The 15,122-nt window shown below is 39.0% G+C and overlaps 1 protein-coding gene across 5 annotated transcripts in view; it reads left to right on the top strand.

Moving 5' to 3' along the window:
* LOC124165736 (rab11 family-interacting protein 4B) overlaps positions 1–15,122 on the top strand; it is a 569,850-nt gene that overhangs the window by 178,067 nt on the left and 376,661 nt on the right. The window contains exon 1 of one of the 5 annotated variants that reach the window (XM_046543224.1): positions 11,455–13,930. The exons of the other annotated variants lie outside the window; for them this stretch is intronic. The gene's annotated coding sequence lies outside the window, so the exon portion shown is untranslated. Of the gene's footprint in view, positions 1–11,454; positions 13,931–15,122 lie in introns of those variants that run through there. 5 annotated transcript variants of the gene reach the window in all.

Raw genomic sequence — 15,122 nt, 5'->3', positions numbered from 1 at the left:
TCAACGAGGATGATTTTTCGTCATTTAAATTTTCATAACCCGAGAAAACATAATGGAACTCTGATTGCTCGTACTTGTTTGTGTGTCATCAATGTAATTAAAGACTGCTCTCGCAGGATCGACCAATTACATGCATTTTTTCTTTTTTCCCTTATCTGGGTTGGATTTATTGGTCATAGTTCTCCTTTTCGGCATCTAACGATAAGTAATTTTACGCAGCTGCATGGATATTTATCCGCTCAATAATTTTGTATTTTTTTCATGGTTGGTGTCAACTTGCATCGAGGATTGCATGATGGGTGAGAGCTCACACCGCCTGCTGGCGTATGTGCATGCGTTAAGGCCTGGTTACACGGTACATTAACACGTACAAGTTAATGTACGTTTGCGTGAATGATTTTGGTGGACCGAAACGGAACATGTACTAATGCATGAACCAAATTAGGACAGGTTCTATTTTCTGTGCATGTATTCGCACTAGTTGGGTGGTTTCACGGTGCATTTTGGCTTTCATTCTCGCGTTCATACATTTAGGCATCAACCCGTACATGTTAATGCATAGTGTAACCAGGCCTTAACGGCCTTTCTTCCGATGACTACGAATACTTAGCTTTGATACGAGGCACTTGATAATGACCTATATGATTCGAAACATGTCGTACGGACAAAATAAATTAGTGGAAATCAACGAAGTCTCCTTTTCATTTTCGAGAATTAACTCCCATATAGTTGAGCCTAATACAATTGAACGAATACTTAGCGTATTTCATGCTACATGTTAGTGTATACTCACCACCTATCTAAAACCATTGAGGTGACTTGCAGGGTATTATGTGTGTGTAGATGTACTTGGTCTCCTCCGAAAACTACCGTATTAGTATCGTGAAATACGAGTTTGGAACACATACATTGCGTTTCCATTTCGTGGTTTCGTTCGTAATTTTAAAATGACGCACAGGAAAACGTGACTTCTATTCGTGACTCTTCTGGTAAATATGAGAATTCTTCCGCTTGGATAAGTGAACATTATTTCTAACCTTGATGTTGAATTGACCTTGAGCAGAGCCATCACAGCTTATTTACCTCGCCATTGATTATACAAACTTCCATTCTTCTTTCTGTTTTCCCTAATAGTTGCTTATACTTGATCTCCAAGGTGAGAGCAGCCATGTAAACTGATAAACAGAATGTTGACGTTTTTAAATACGGAATCGTTGAATCAAACCAGTCGCTAATTTTAAAGTGGTTTCAAGAAAGGAAGAATGTCGTTCTTTATCAGCTTTTCCAACGTGATGATTTCTAATGACCTGCAGTACTAAAAGCTATAATCCTATTTAAAAATAAGTCGAAGGATGTATTAAGTTCATTTATTAAATCGAAAATATCCACGCGCAGCATTGTTTCCAGTTTGCAGTGGTTAACTAATCTGATTAAACAGAACAAGTAAACAGGAAAGACACGTAGTTACCTTGAAATTCCAGAGTTCTGGCTTTGACATCATCTAGGTAGTTGCCTTCGGTGCTCCTATTTAATTCACGCAATTCAAAGTTACCTACGGGAAAATACTTTGAAAACTCTGGTTAACATCAAACAAGAGCTAGGAATAGCATGTTTCATTTGGTAAAATAAACATATTAAGGTACCTAACTATGGAAGGATCATTTAGGTGTTTTAACTAACAATTTTTATGAAGGCATCATGAGACACATGATTATGCGGAGAGGCAACTTTTGAGCTTCAAAATTACTTGAAATCAAGAAACATGTTTTTTACGTTTTGTTTTAGTGACGCTAAAGCGTGACGATTGCGAGATATTTATCGATTTGTTTTTGATTCAACGTTTTGCCTCCCTTCGAAGTAAGATGTGTAATAAGAAAATTTTTCCTGGTAAATTTCCGGGAATAAGTTATAACTTAATCATGTAAGATGTACAATGTACTCGTATTTACCCTGCTGTGACACGTCAATTTTTTTGTTAGAAAAGGAATCCATCTCAAGAAGTTTCCCGTAGAAGATCGTCCGTGGAGACCGTTGCCAATCGCTTAAAGCGACGAGATCTACCGTGAAAGTGTGACAAATCCTCTTGCTTTCCTTTCCCCAGTTGATGTGGAGCAGAAATTCACCCATGGTCTGTCTAATTGTCTCTCTCATTCCTTGCACCAGCTTTTGAATTGTAGCATTCAGGAACATGGAATGAATGCTTGTCAGCCGGATAAGGATTCATCAGCGTGAGGCTAAGTAGCGTAGCCAGGAATTTCGTTCAGGGGGGGGGGGATCCAAAACCAGGGGTCAAATTTTTTGAAAAACAGGATACTAAGTAGAGGGTTTTTAACTAATTTAAACCCTTTTCATAATCGCAATAACTTTATTTGTTAAAGAAATATTTTTTAAATTCATGATTTTTCAATGCTTTGTTTTCTTTTATGAAGGAAAATGATTGCGTTTTCATATTTCGGGGGGTGGGGGGAGTCCGGACCCCCCCTGGCTAAGCCACTGGTGAGGCAAGTCTCATTATATAAGGTCATACATGAGGAAACGCTAGAGTCAGCTGAATATTAGCATTCTACTTCCATGGAGGTAAAACTTAATCGAATTATGTGCTCGAACTAAGCAATCTTGCAATGAAAGTTGATAAGGTGTCGTTTAAAAAAATGTCTGATAATAGTCACAAATAATAAGTATTTTTACTAATGTTAGTGGTAGCCAGGCCTCATTGGCACATTCAATGAATTTCACTATGAGTTGGTCTAAACTTGACACAGAGTGAGGAGCGTGCATATAATTTCAAATGCCCATTAATAATCATACCTTATTATCCATGGTCAAAACTCCTGTGATTGGTTTAACGCAGCTCCCCACTGCATACTCCTATCGGCTAATCTGTTCAGACTCACGTATTTCCTGTCTTCCACATCCTTATTTACCTTTTCCATATATTTTGTTACAGCTCTTCCTTTTCTGTTCTTGCTATCCCATTGTTACTTTCCTCATCAGGCCATCATGCCTCAAGATGTGGCTAATTTATTTGTACCGCCTCCTTTGTTAACTTTTATGAGGCACAGCTTAAAATTTCATCATAGATTAATGGTCCAGACTTTTATGCATGACCTCAACTTGGAATTAACTGTACCCAAAAATTGTGAGAGAAGTAGACATTCCTCCTCATATTAAGAAGCATTAAAAACTTATTTTGCGTCACTTATTTTTGAGTTAATTCGTTTTTCCAAAATTGGTGCGATATGGACACCAATTTTGGAAAAAATTCATAAATCGATTTTACCAAAAGTTATTCCACTAACCCTATAATATCTATGCAAAATTGAGAGACCATGAATTTTTCTCTCGATAATAACTTGCTACGGTATAAATCGGTTCGATTCCTCCGGCTGAATGTCTGTCAAAGTGGAAGATGTCTAAAATAAAGTACGCAACGCTTGCATTTACACGCTAAAAATAACAAAGCGGTTAAAAACAACAATATTTGTGTTGTAATAATATCCTACCCTGTGAGACTTTGTTTTCTGTCCGTTTTTATAGTCCTACTTTTTTAGCTTTTTATTGGAGTTTTGGCTGGGCATTTGAAATTATTTTCATCCCCTGGAAACTGGAGCTATATCATCTGCAAATGCAAATATATAGAGTTTTGTTCCTACTTCTATTCCATGACCTTGCAGTTTTACCTTTTGTCGGGAACTTTCTAAATCTAAATTGAGTGGTAAATGAGAAATAGTAATAGTTAATAATGGAATGTGAAACTTGAAAAGTTGATATATCAACGTGCAGTGAATTCCAGAAAATTTTTAATATATATTGCAACTTTTTGGAAATCATTTGTCCGGACTGTCGGCGCCAAAATGATGTGCCGCTGTACTTTGCAAATTTATATCTGGACTTCAGTGAATGCCATAACAATGAATAATACGTCTTTTTAAAGGAAATTTTATTCTAAATTCTGATTTAGTTTTTGTTTTATGAAAAGTTCAAAAATGTAGACACGCGAGTGCAATTCATGACTCCGCGTATCGTAAAATTAGCTGCTTTGTCAACTTCATGAACTTTGTAACTCAATATAGGGAAAACTACTACGTCTACAGCATTAATCTTCCACAATAAGTTGCAAACATTAATATATATTAATAAAATGGCTTTTGCTTATTTTATAACGCATATTTTGGTGTAAAATAACGAAAATATTCAAACATTATCTTGTCTTACATTTACCCTGAAGTAAAAAATAAAATTAATGGAAACACTTCTTTATTTATTTGAAAATTTTCTATAATCCGAAAATGACTCTAGTAGATTTACAGGCACCCGTTAGAGCACCTCAGTATTAACAATGATCGTCCATAAAATATTACTTGGAATGTTATTTTTTTTTAATTTTATTGCTCAGTTTTTCCCACTCTGACTTATATCTGGTCTAGGGGGAAAATCTTTCGAAAAAAAAATTCCCTAATGTGATTCTTCAATCATAATCTCCTCTATAGCGATATTTTCATAGCCGGTCGGTCAGTTCTCGTAAAGCAGTCCCGTTTTCTGCTTTTCGCTCGCTTTTCCACCGTAAGCAATATAAATCACCCATCGTTTTGAGTAACGGCATTTGGAGAAACACGGCCGTTAATTTTCCCAAGGAGTGGAATATTTCATTAGGCCAACGGTGCATTTGATTTCGATACGTTTCCGCTCCCATATCTCATCGGCAGATTATTAATATTTCCCACTCTGTGAGGTCAGTGCCCTGTTAGTGATGCAAATGACGCATAACCGTCAGGTGCATCGGAGTATCGCAACGTAGTGTTGGCATAACGATGGAATAATCTCGGTCGAAATCGATTTTTCGAGTGATCGATTTTTATCGAAATGAAAAGCTCGACTTTTCAACAAAACAAAAATCGAAGTTTCAATTAATGGATGGATTAATTTAAAAAAAATCGACGGTTATTAAAAAAAAGCTCGTACAAAAGTATGTTTGTGGTTCGTCCAAAAACACTTTGAATGCACTTTTAATATTAGAAGAAATCTAATTTTTATTATAGTATTAGAAGAAATCGATTTTTTGAGCGAACGATTTTTAATCGAAATGAAAAGCTCGACTTTTCAACAAAATAAAAATCGAAATTTCAATAAATAGTTGGATTAATCGAAAAAATCGATGGTTCTTTTCTAAAAAAAAGGATGTACAAAAATAGTTTTATGATTCGTTCAAAACACTTTGAATACACTTCTTGTACTATAAAAATATACTAAGAGCACATGCTTGAAATGAGTTGTAAAATTTTACAAATGCGCGTGCATTAAAGTTTATAGTTCACCACTTGGAATCATTCGGTCTCCATGAAGTATTTTTTTACAAAGATCATCCGGATGAGATGCTTTCTTGATGATTGTCGGCGTACCTTTCTAATTTTACTGGTCTTCCTGAGAAATGTCTTTCACATGAGACGAATGATGTTACCTTAGGCCGGTAGTGACGCTGCTGACATCAAAGGAAATAGTCGAGATCGAAGATGAAAAATCGAGGTAGGATCGAAAATCGAAGATCATGACTCGATTTCGATTTTTTCGATCTTTGACTATTAATACTCGATTTTAATCGAAATCAACCTTTCCAATACTATTATAGTGATGAATTGTGTCTCGATGTCTAAATCTAAATAATTTATTACTTTCTCTCTATTATTTGTTAAATATGAGGTTGTAAAATTTTTTGGAGTGTTGAGATATAGAAATCTGAAGAAAGTTAAACACTAAAACCCAGTTCCTTAGGAATTTAGCCTTCAGCTTCTTTCATAATTTAGCAAGTATACGCTTTCTTAGATTAGTTACATCAGATGCAGAAATAAAAACACGATTAAAACACTACAAATATATATGAAATGAGAGTTATTTTAATATCACTATTTATACTGATTCTCAGTTACAAATCTGATTGAAAATTAAATCCACTACTTGAGAACTGTTAGTATTTCGTGATTGTTAAGTGGTTGTCAGGGAGTTGGGCAGCTGAACGGAGGGAGACGGTATCAAATTCCAGGTGAAGCCCTTGGATACCCCGATTTTAAAATCTTTGGGGTGTGATATGGATCGAAGAAAGTAACAGGCAAACTACCTCTAATTTTTTTTTATCATGGGAATGTTTCTCTCTGGGAGCGAGACATGGACGTTGACGGAATGGGCATTTCATATTGAAGTGGTAATTCTTGTATTTTGGTTGTATTGAGCTGTAGAAAAATTATTTTTTGAGCATGATGCCTAAAGTGTGACACCCGAATATTTTGCATTTGTATGGTAAAATGTATGGTCAATGACGTATATTTTTATTTAAAAAATTGAACAGGGCATTTTGAGATATTCAAGGTCAAAGGTCAAGGTCGATGACCACGAGTATTGAAATTCTTATAAATAGGTAATGTTGCATATCAATGTAAAGCCCTACATATTATGTTTCCAAAAATATAAGTTTCATTTTTTACGTCGTATAGAACCAGAATTATAGTTCTTTACCTTTAGACACGCTGAAATGTCGATAAATGTCCAACATTTGCGGACCTGTAACTTTTGCCAAAATCGTCATTTACCTCTGCAAATTGGCATTTTGCCATCTCCTACTAGGATCATTGAATAAACCATATCTGACATAAATCTGATATGGTCGGGTTGAAAATGTCACTTGTCTGTGTTGAATTACCCAAAGATAAATTGGATCGACCGTGTGAGTAATGAGAAAGTTCTCAGTAGAGTGGGAGAAATGAGAACCCTTCTAAAAATCTTCAGGAGAAGACGGGGCAACTTAGTTGGTCACATTATGAGGCATAATGTCCTGATGAAGACAACGTAGAAGGATATTTGGACGAGAAGAAGGGCAAGGGACGGCCCCGAATGAGTTACATAGGACAGGTTGTAGAGCAGTGGTTCCCAACCGGTGTGCCGCGGCACTAAGGGGTGCCGTGAGATCTTTTGAGGGTGCCGCCAAAATTTCACATTACATATTTGTATCGTAATACTATTTTTTTATTTAGGCAGAATCAGTGTAAACAGTATTATCATATCATCTAGGACTAGGTATAAGGTGTTGTTGCATGCAAACTCTCGAAATGAAACAAATAAATAAATAATATTAAAAAAGCTACGGAGATTTTAAATATCTATTTCCTTATAAGGGTGCCGGTAACTTTTGAAAGACTTTCCAAGGGTGCCTCAAACAAGAAAAGGTTGGGAACCATTGTTGTAGAGGATTTAAAAGAGAAGAAATACGTAGCTATGAAGAGATTAGCGGATAGGAGAGAGAAGTGGAGAGCTGCATCAAACCAATCTTAGGATTGTTGATTAATAATTATGATAATGTTGATGACACGTCGGTGGCTTAGCCCGGAGTGAGCTCTAGCCCCTCCTATTCAAAACAACCCTCGGTTTGAAGAAATGAATACAATAAGACGGCTAGAAACTAATATTCTTAATTCGGTGATACCTATCTTCCCAAATATTTATGGCGAAAATTTTATTTCAGGCCGTGGTGATGTATTTTCGACGGAGATTGAACGAAATTATTCAGCACACGTCCTGCTACGTGATATTCCCAGCTCTAACGCTTAGCTTACATCCTATGAGGTCATCTTCCTCGCACAAAGTCATGTTGGTCGTGTTGTCGCTATCGCCAAGTTGTGGGAATCGTGAAGAAGAGGATGACTATGACAAATATCGAAGGACATCCTTTCGCTGCAATCCACCGTCGATTGGCCAAATATCTTGCGTCAGAGGTGTGTCTCATGAAGAGAGTACTTTGAGGAAATCTCGCGGTTGATTCTGGCGGGTGACTATAAAGGAGAAAACTTGGATATTAGTTTGCAGCAGTAGGCAAGGAGTAAAGGCTAATATTAAAATAGGAAAAAAAAACTTTAAGCTGTGAAAGATTTCATCATTCCAACCGTTTCAGGCCAGTGTCCTGTTAACGATGCAAATGACGCATAACCGTAAGGTGCATCGGAGTATCGTGACGCAGTGTTGGCATAGCGATGGAAAAATGTCGGTCGAAATCGATTTTTCGAGTGACCGATGTTTAACCGAAATGAAAAGCTCCGCTTTCCCCTCTCCCCTGGTTTTGGACCCCCCCGAACGAAATTCCTGGCTACGCCACTGATCTTGCAAGTGCGAAATAGCACTTCTTTGTTACTCTTTCATACGAAAACCTTCCAAAAACACGCCTGAAGAATCCCAATTTCTTTAATGCTCTACTGATCAGAAATCTGTAATTTTTTGAGCAGTATAACTGGCGATGGGGGAAACAAGAACGAAATTAGCTGTGGAATAGCCCAAGATAGCATTTTACGGAAAGGAGAATCAATTGAAAATGTAGAAAGAGACGCCGATTCGCGATATTGCATTATCGGTGGCGCCGGGGTAAAGTTCCCGACTGCTAACATAGAGGTCGCGGGTTCGAATCCCGCCTGGGTGGATTGACAACCGTCCTGGGCATAGATGTTTGTGATTGTCAACCAAGTTAATTTTAAGAGAGGACAATGTTGCCCTAAATTAGCTTGAAAAATAAAGAAGTTATTATCATTATTATTAATTACTCTCCGTTGAAAATTCTTCATTTTCTCTCGATGCTGGAGTATCTCGTCTTTTATCCGTATCAGTCATCTCTACGCTCCCGTAGTCTGTTTTGTAATCATCTTAGATCGTCATCATCCTGACGATGGAATGTTATGGCGGATCTTTGAAGTGCTCTCTCAAAGCACTGTGACTCACCTTTCCCCCTGAATGTGTACAATCGGTGTTGAGACGCCTGATTGATTTTCCTTCGACTCTTCGTCGGTTAAGTTTTTAAAGTTTTCACTGGAAACAAAACATACTCAAAGACAGTGGCGCAGCGAGGGGGTGAGGTTTTGGGGGATAAACCCCCCCCCCCCCCCAGTACTCAGAGAAATTTTTAAGTGTAATCCATTTTCCTTAATTGGATCGGTATTACTTGTAGAATAGTTTTAGGAATAATCAAATATCCCTCAGAAAGCCGTAAAACTCGCCATTTCGAACCATTAATCTTAAAAATTTTCTGGAGGAGGGCAACTCCTGCTTACCATGGTGGGTATGCAAAACGCTCACACCCGTAAGTATTAGTTGCGCCTAAAACCCCCCCTAGCCTTAATTCTTAGCTGCGCCCCTACTCAGAGAACTTGTTATATTCGCTCATATATTTTGCTTTCTTCACAACACTGCGCAGCAAATTTTAAAAATTTTATCTTCGCGCACTATTATGAGCAATTGACGAAGTAGGGGAATCGGGTTGGTGTGGTGGCTAGAGTGTTGGCTACCCACCCGGTGGGATCGGGTTCAAATCCCGACGGTGGCAGAGAATTTTAAGAGACTGCCCGATCCCTGCTTGAATGTTGTGTGGAGGACATATCAAGGACAACACTCCGTCCGTCGGATGGGACGTTAAGCCGTGGTCCCCTTGGCGCCTTTCGTTAGGAGCAGGCTAAAGCCGACGCCGGGTTTCTCTCCACCCTTCCTTCCATACCCTTCCCTCATGGCGCAAATGACCTTGGCTGTCGGTCGCCTCCTCCAAAGACCATACCATACCAATAGACGAAGTAGTTATGGGAGGGATGAAATAATGTCAAAATTGTAGCATAGGAAAATACTTCAGGAATTAAGAGGAGGGAAGAATATGATAAGACTTTATGTTTGGAGGAAAATGAGAAGTTGGACTTGTATCAAGAGGATGAACGAAGCTATCAGACGAAAGATCTTTACTTTTGGTAGACTATCTTGCTTCCAGGGAAGTGTACTAACAGGACGATTACTTGTGATGATCATAGTCCATGTTGTAATTTTATTATCAATGATATCATTCATACTCATATACGTTTTGCTCGTAAGCGTAAAATTTTTATGCATATCGTGTGGTGTGCATGTGAGAATCCTCTTGCGTGCTGGCGATTGATCACCCCCTGCCAAACATCCTATAGGTGGCTCGCAGGGTATTTTTTAGATGTAGATGTAGCCAAAATTTGGTTCGGGAGGGTGCTTGAGTTCCATGCGGGTTGCCTCTTAATTAATCTCATAACGGGTGATATTTCGCCATCGTATTGTTGACACTCGATCAAAGCTCTCGTTTAAATAAGATCATGGATTAAATGTTTCAGGCAACTATAATACCACATTTTCGCCAATACATAATAATTTAATGTCCTTAAAAATTCAGAGAATTAAATAATATGTCGAAAATTCTGGATTCCCAAGAAAAACCGTTTTTAAGGTATCTGAAATGTGCATAAAAATGTTTGCGTTGCCATAGCTTAGTAACTAAGGAGTTGCGACCCCATTTTTATGGACAAAAAATGCTTTAAATTGTCTCCATTACCACATGCTGAAGTATTCTACATCTACATAATACTCCGCAAGCCGCCTAAAAGGCGTGTGGCAGGGGGTGTTTGGACACCAGCCGTTTACAGCAAAAAAAAATGAAGTGCTCTAACAAGGTTGGGACTAGCGTTTATTAAAGTCGTTTATGGTTCGGGGGAAAAACGAATTCCCATATCTATCCGTTCGGGAAAATAACTCTCTTAATTTATCGCTTCTATCGGACCTGGAAATATAGTGTGGCTCTAATATTATGTTCTCTGTGTCGCTCTTAAAGATATCCATTCTCAATTGTTCAAACAATCTAAGCCTAGCGCGCAGCCTCCGAGTCTCCAATGGCTCCCAGCCTAATTCGCTTAACATCTGGGTAACACTGTCTGTACGCCCGTAGCCGAATTGCAAATTCCTCCTGAAACACTCAAGTGTATTATTTATACATTGATTTTTAGTTTAGATGCGAATGAACGGAAAAGTTCGTCGTATGCCTGAAAAACCCTCGAAATGAGCCTCTATTTTGTCGCCTAACTTTGGAGTGGAAATTTTTGGAAACAAAAGTGGACTCCACAAGGGGTGTGCGGTTCAGTGCTTGACCGCAGAGGTAATTATCCGAAAACCCTCCTCTTCCTTCTCCCTCCAGCTGCGGAATGTGTCCCCTTCCGTGGTTCCCTCTTTGTTATCCTCTTATTTAATCGCTTAATCCTTTTACTTGGCCACATTCTCGGCCATTAACCATGAACGGGGCGGGAAGAAGAACCCCTTCTCTTGGCGTTTGGCCGCCAACCTACAATACGTTGCCAGGCAGGTAGGCAGGGAGCCCGCGTTGCGAGGTGTTGTTGAAGTGGGAGGTAGGGGGAAATCACCTTGGCGCATGCGCAGATCCGACTCGTACCTCACACTCCCCCGCACGCCGTTGTGAACCGTCACGGCGCGGTTTTGTAAAAAAAAAATCTCTCAATCTTCCCCCCTCACCCCCTCTTTAGAGTCACCTCAACCTCCTCCTCACACCCCTTACGTTTCCGCCCGCCTACCTCTCCCCTCCCCTTTCCGTCCTGAGCGATATCTCGGCTCCGTGTGCTGTGTTTCAGTCGGGAGGGAGACCAGTTGGTGTAGTGCACGATCGTTCGTCTCCGTTCTCTTCAGCGCGTTGGCGGTGTTTCTGAAAGCCAGTTTCTCCTCTCCCGTGTGTTCGGTGCTTTTCCTCGTCGGCAGAAGTCCGTCTACTCGACAAGTTGGTTAGTGTTCCGGTTTTTCCAACGATATTGTCAAGAAATAAGTGCTTGGACGACCAAAATTTTGGATTACAACAATTGGAGATTGTCGTGTTGCAGGACAGTAATGCAAGAAGTGAATCAACTTCGTGTTTTGCCAGTCTGTGTTGCTAGGTAGAAGCCCTTCTTCTTGACAAGTTTTTCTTGTGCTCCGGTATTTTCAACGATCTTGTAAAGAAAGAAGTGCTCAGGCGACCAAAATTTTGGATTACAACAATTGAGGATCGTCGTGTCAGAGTGCAAAACTACAAGAAGTATATAAACTCCGCGTTTTGCTGTGCTGAGTTGCTAGATTGAAGCAGTGTTTTTCAATATCAGTAACTGAGTCTAAACTGGACAACCAAAATTTTGAATTACATTGCATGAGGATAAGCTTGCTGGTGGACAATACTTAAGAGCTTTAAACCGATTCTGTGTTTCGCTGTGCTCCTAAAAGGAGTTTTCGATGGGTGTCATCTTCAGTTTTTCCGACGTTCTTGCTTCTGGAGGAAAGAAAGTGCCTAGATGACAAACATTCTGGATTATAATAATTTAGGTTTGAAGTGTCAGCCTGAAAAAAACTAAAGGCATTGTGAAAGCTCTCCCTGGATTTAATGTGCTGTGAAAAGAAGCTATTGCAGCTGAGTGCAATACGATTTCTATGTCACAATTCTAAGAAATATTATTCTGCATCGTTCAAGAAGTGACGGTGATAGCACCTGAGGATACGCGCGTTTTGTGAATGATAACACAGGAAAAATTATTCTAGTTTTTTGGCGATTTGGCCGAAAGGAAATTTACTGTGTACGGCCGACAATATTTGTTTAAAGTTATACTGGAATATAATTTTTTGAATTCGTAAACAAATCCTCACGGACGGCAGTGATTTCTGATTATGGATTTTGAAAACAGTTTGTTTGTTTTTTCTTCCGGCGGCTAGTGTTTCATCTATTTTCTTGGTAGCTTCATAATTTGTTTGGTTTGAAATTAACCAAAACGAACAGTAGGTAGCTATTCGTTATACGAGCAGAGCGAATCGTTTATTCAAAACATTTTTGAAAGTTGACTATATTTGATAGTTCTTGCGCAGCCCGGCCTACCGTTTTTCAATTCCTCATTTTTTGATCGAGGTAACAACTTTTTTGTGGATTTCTTCATCCCGTGCCTTGAATGCTGACGTATTTCCCCGCGTTTCATCTTCTACAAGCAAGAAGGCAGTCTCACCGCCTCGTACCTGTTTCGTTCTTTTTCTCCGATCCCTCCCATGTCCCGTTACCCACCTCGTGTGGTCGGGGAATCGAGAGATACCAACTCGGGCTGGGCTTTCACAGGAAGTCCAGAAGCCCCAAAACTATCTTCGACAGTCCGTGAGGCATCGTAGGTACATTGTTGCGCCTTTATTATCGTTGAGCGTAAGGTTTGAGTTCCACAACAATCGACAAATCTCGGTTTTTCATTGTTGACTTCGCTTGTTTATAAAGTGTTAGAATCTATTGTTCTTTTTGCAATTGTTTGATGAAAAGTGTCAAACTGTGCCGTATTTGCGTATAATTTAACTCAACTGGAGAATTCAGAAAAGTTTTTCAACGGAGTCATGTGAATAAGGAGAAAATATTCTGCAAGTGAATCGACTGGTGTGATTAAATTCGCCAATAGATACGACCTAGAAGGATTAGGAAAGAAAAAAACAGAAATTAGTTGAGACCTTCTGTTGTTCGAGAGGAACAGAGTTTTCTGTGCCAAATTTCTCAGCGAAGTCTTACGGAAATATTAAGAATACTCTCCCAGTGCTTTGACCTAGGTAAAACTTGGTTCTGGACTTAGAAAAGGAGGAATTCTTGCGAGAAATACGGTTTAGCCGAGACCAGATGTTGTTCGCGCGGAGTAAGTAGGTAGGTAGTAGGTACACGTCTCCGAGAGGAAAAGAAGAAGGGGAACTGTCATAAATAACAGCGGTGGCGTCAGTACCTGCTGCTTCTTTCGTCAGGTGAGGCAGAAGTGCTATAGTGACGGTGGCCGTTCCATAGAAGAATCAGCTCTGTTGGTGCGTGTGTGCTAGGTGTGTTTGAGTGAATTCTTCTCTCTCGCGTTGTGTTGTTTGTGTCTTCTTCCACGCTTGCTTGGTGAGTGTCCCTCCCTCCCTATTGTTTCTTGGGAAGCAAGCCCACAGACACGTGACCGCTCTCGACGCCAGACGCACCGCGGAGGCAGCGTAGCTTGGCCGAGAAAAAAGAAGAGGCGGCGGAGGAGAGAATATATAAGGAGGAGGGGAAGACGAAGCATTCCAGCCCCCGAGATTTCCCGCTGACGTCACCAAGGTGAGGAGAACAGTTGTACATCGCCTCCAGCGGGCAACTCTCTCTCTGCATTAAAAAAAAACTATAAAATATCAAAAAAATAAAAGAGGCCCCCATTTTTCAGGTTGAATAATCAAAATAACATACCATTAATAAATTCACCCGCAATATTTGTGCAGGTTTAGGAAATGTGTTGATTGATATTAAAAATATCGAAGTAATGTTGGCAAAAAATGATCATAATGTTCGTTATACTAAGAGAAAATTTAAAAAAATTAAATGGAGCCTCTAAGGTTGGTTGCTTTTTAAAGTTAATGTGAAATTTTAATATTAGAAACAATGCGTTAGAATTTTTTTATAAATGTAAAATTTTGATTTTTTTTAATAATACTAACTTTTTATGAGACGGTTGAACGTTTTATGCAAGCATTTTATTTAATTGTTCTTTAAAACAGACAAAAATGACATTCTAAATCTATCTGTTGCACTGTCTAACTCTCTTATTTTATGTATATGACGTGAATTCGTGGTATTTTGGCGTTTGTAAGATTTGGCTAACTTCGTCGGAAAATACACTGCCCTTGAATTAAATAATAGGTTTAGTCTAGTTTTCAGTGTACGGTCTGACAGTGATTCCTATCCGAGTTGTTATAAGTGGTCAGTAACATTAACTAGACTTTTCACGTACCTGGCAGCTTTTCTCTGTTCTACGCGTTTTAACTCTATTTTTAAGATACTCCATGAGGATCCCTAACACTGGTAGCGTATTCCAAATGGGGTCGAACGAGGCAAAGTAGCTAATTTCTCTCACTTTGCCGTCACTTTTTCTTAGCATTCTTTTAACGAAATCCAATTTACGATTACCTTGACCTGTTATTTCCAGAATTTGTCAATTTTTTCCTGATATCGTGTTTTGTTTTAAATAAATAGGTCATGTTTGTCGTTTATCATTCATTTATTTATTGAATGATTCAAAAACAGCCAAAACGGCCTTTACATTGAACAGACAACTTAAAATCTGCAGCTTTAACAAATATCAACTACAAAAAGTATATTAAAGGAAAAAAAGATTCAGAAGGTAGATGTTCGAAGCTGCCTCTTGAATGATCTGATGGGCATTGAAAGATCCAGGGAAGGGTGAGTAGTTGAAATGGTATTGAAGGAGGTAGGGAGTCTGTAAAAAAGTGATCTCTGTGAGAGAGAAAGACGGAAT

This window comes from Ischnura elegans, chromosome 9 (assembly GCF_921293095.1).
Source record: "Ischnura elegans chromosome 9, ioIscEleg1.1, whole genome shotgun sequence".
Lineage (NCBI taxonomy): Eukaryota > Metazoa > Arthropoda > Insecta > Odonata > Coenagrionidae > Ischnura > Ischnura elegans.
The sequence above is the reverse complement of the archived record's forward strand: the minus strand, read 5'-3'. Positions and strand labels throughout refer to the sequence as shown.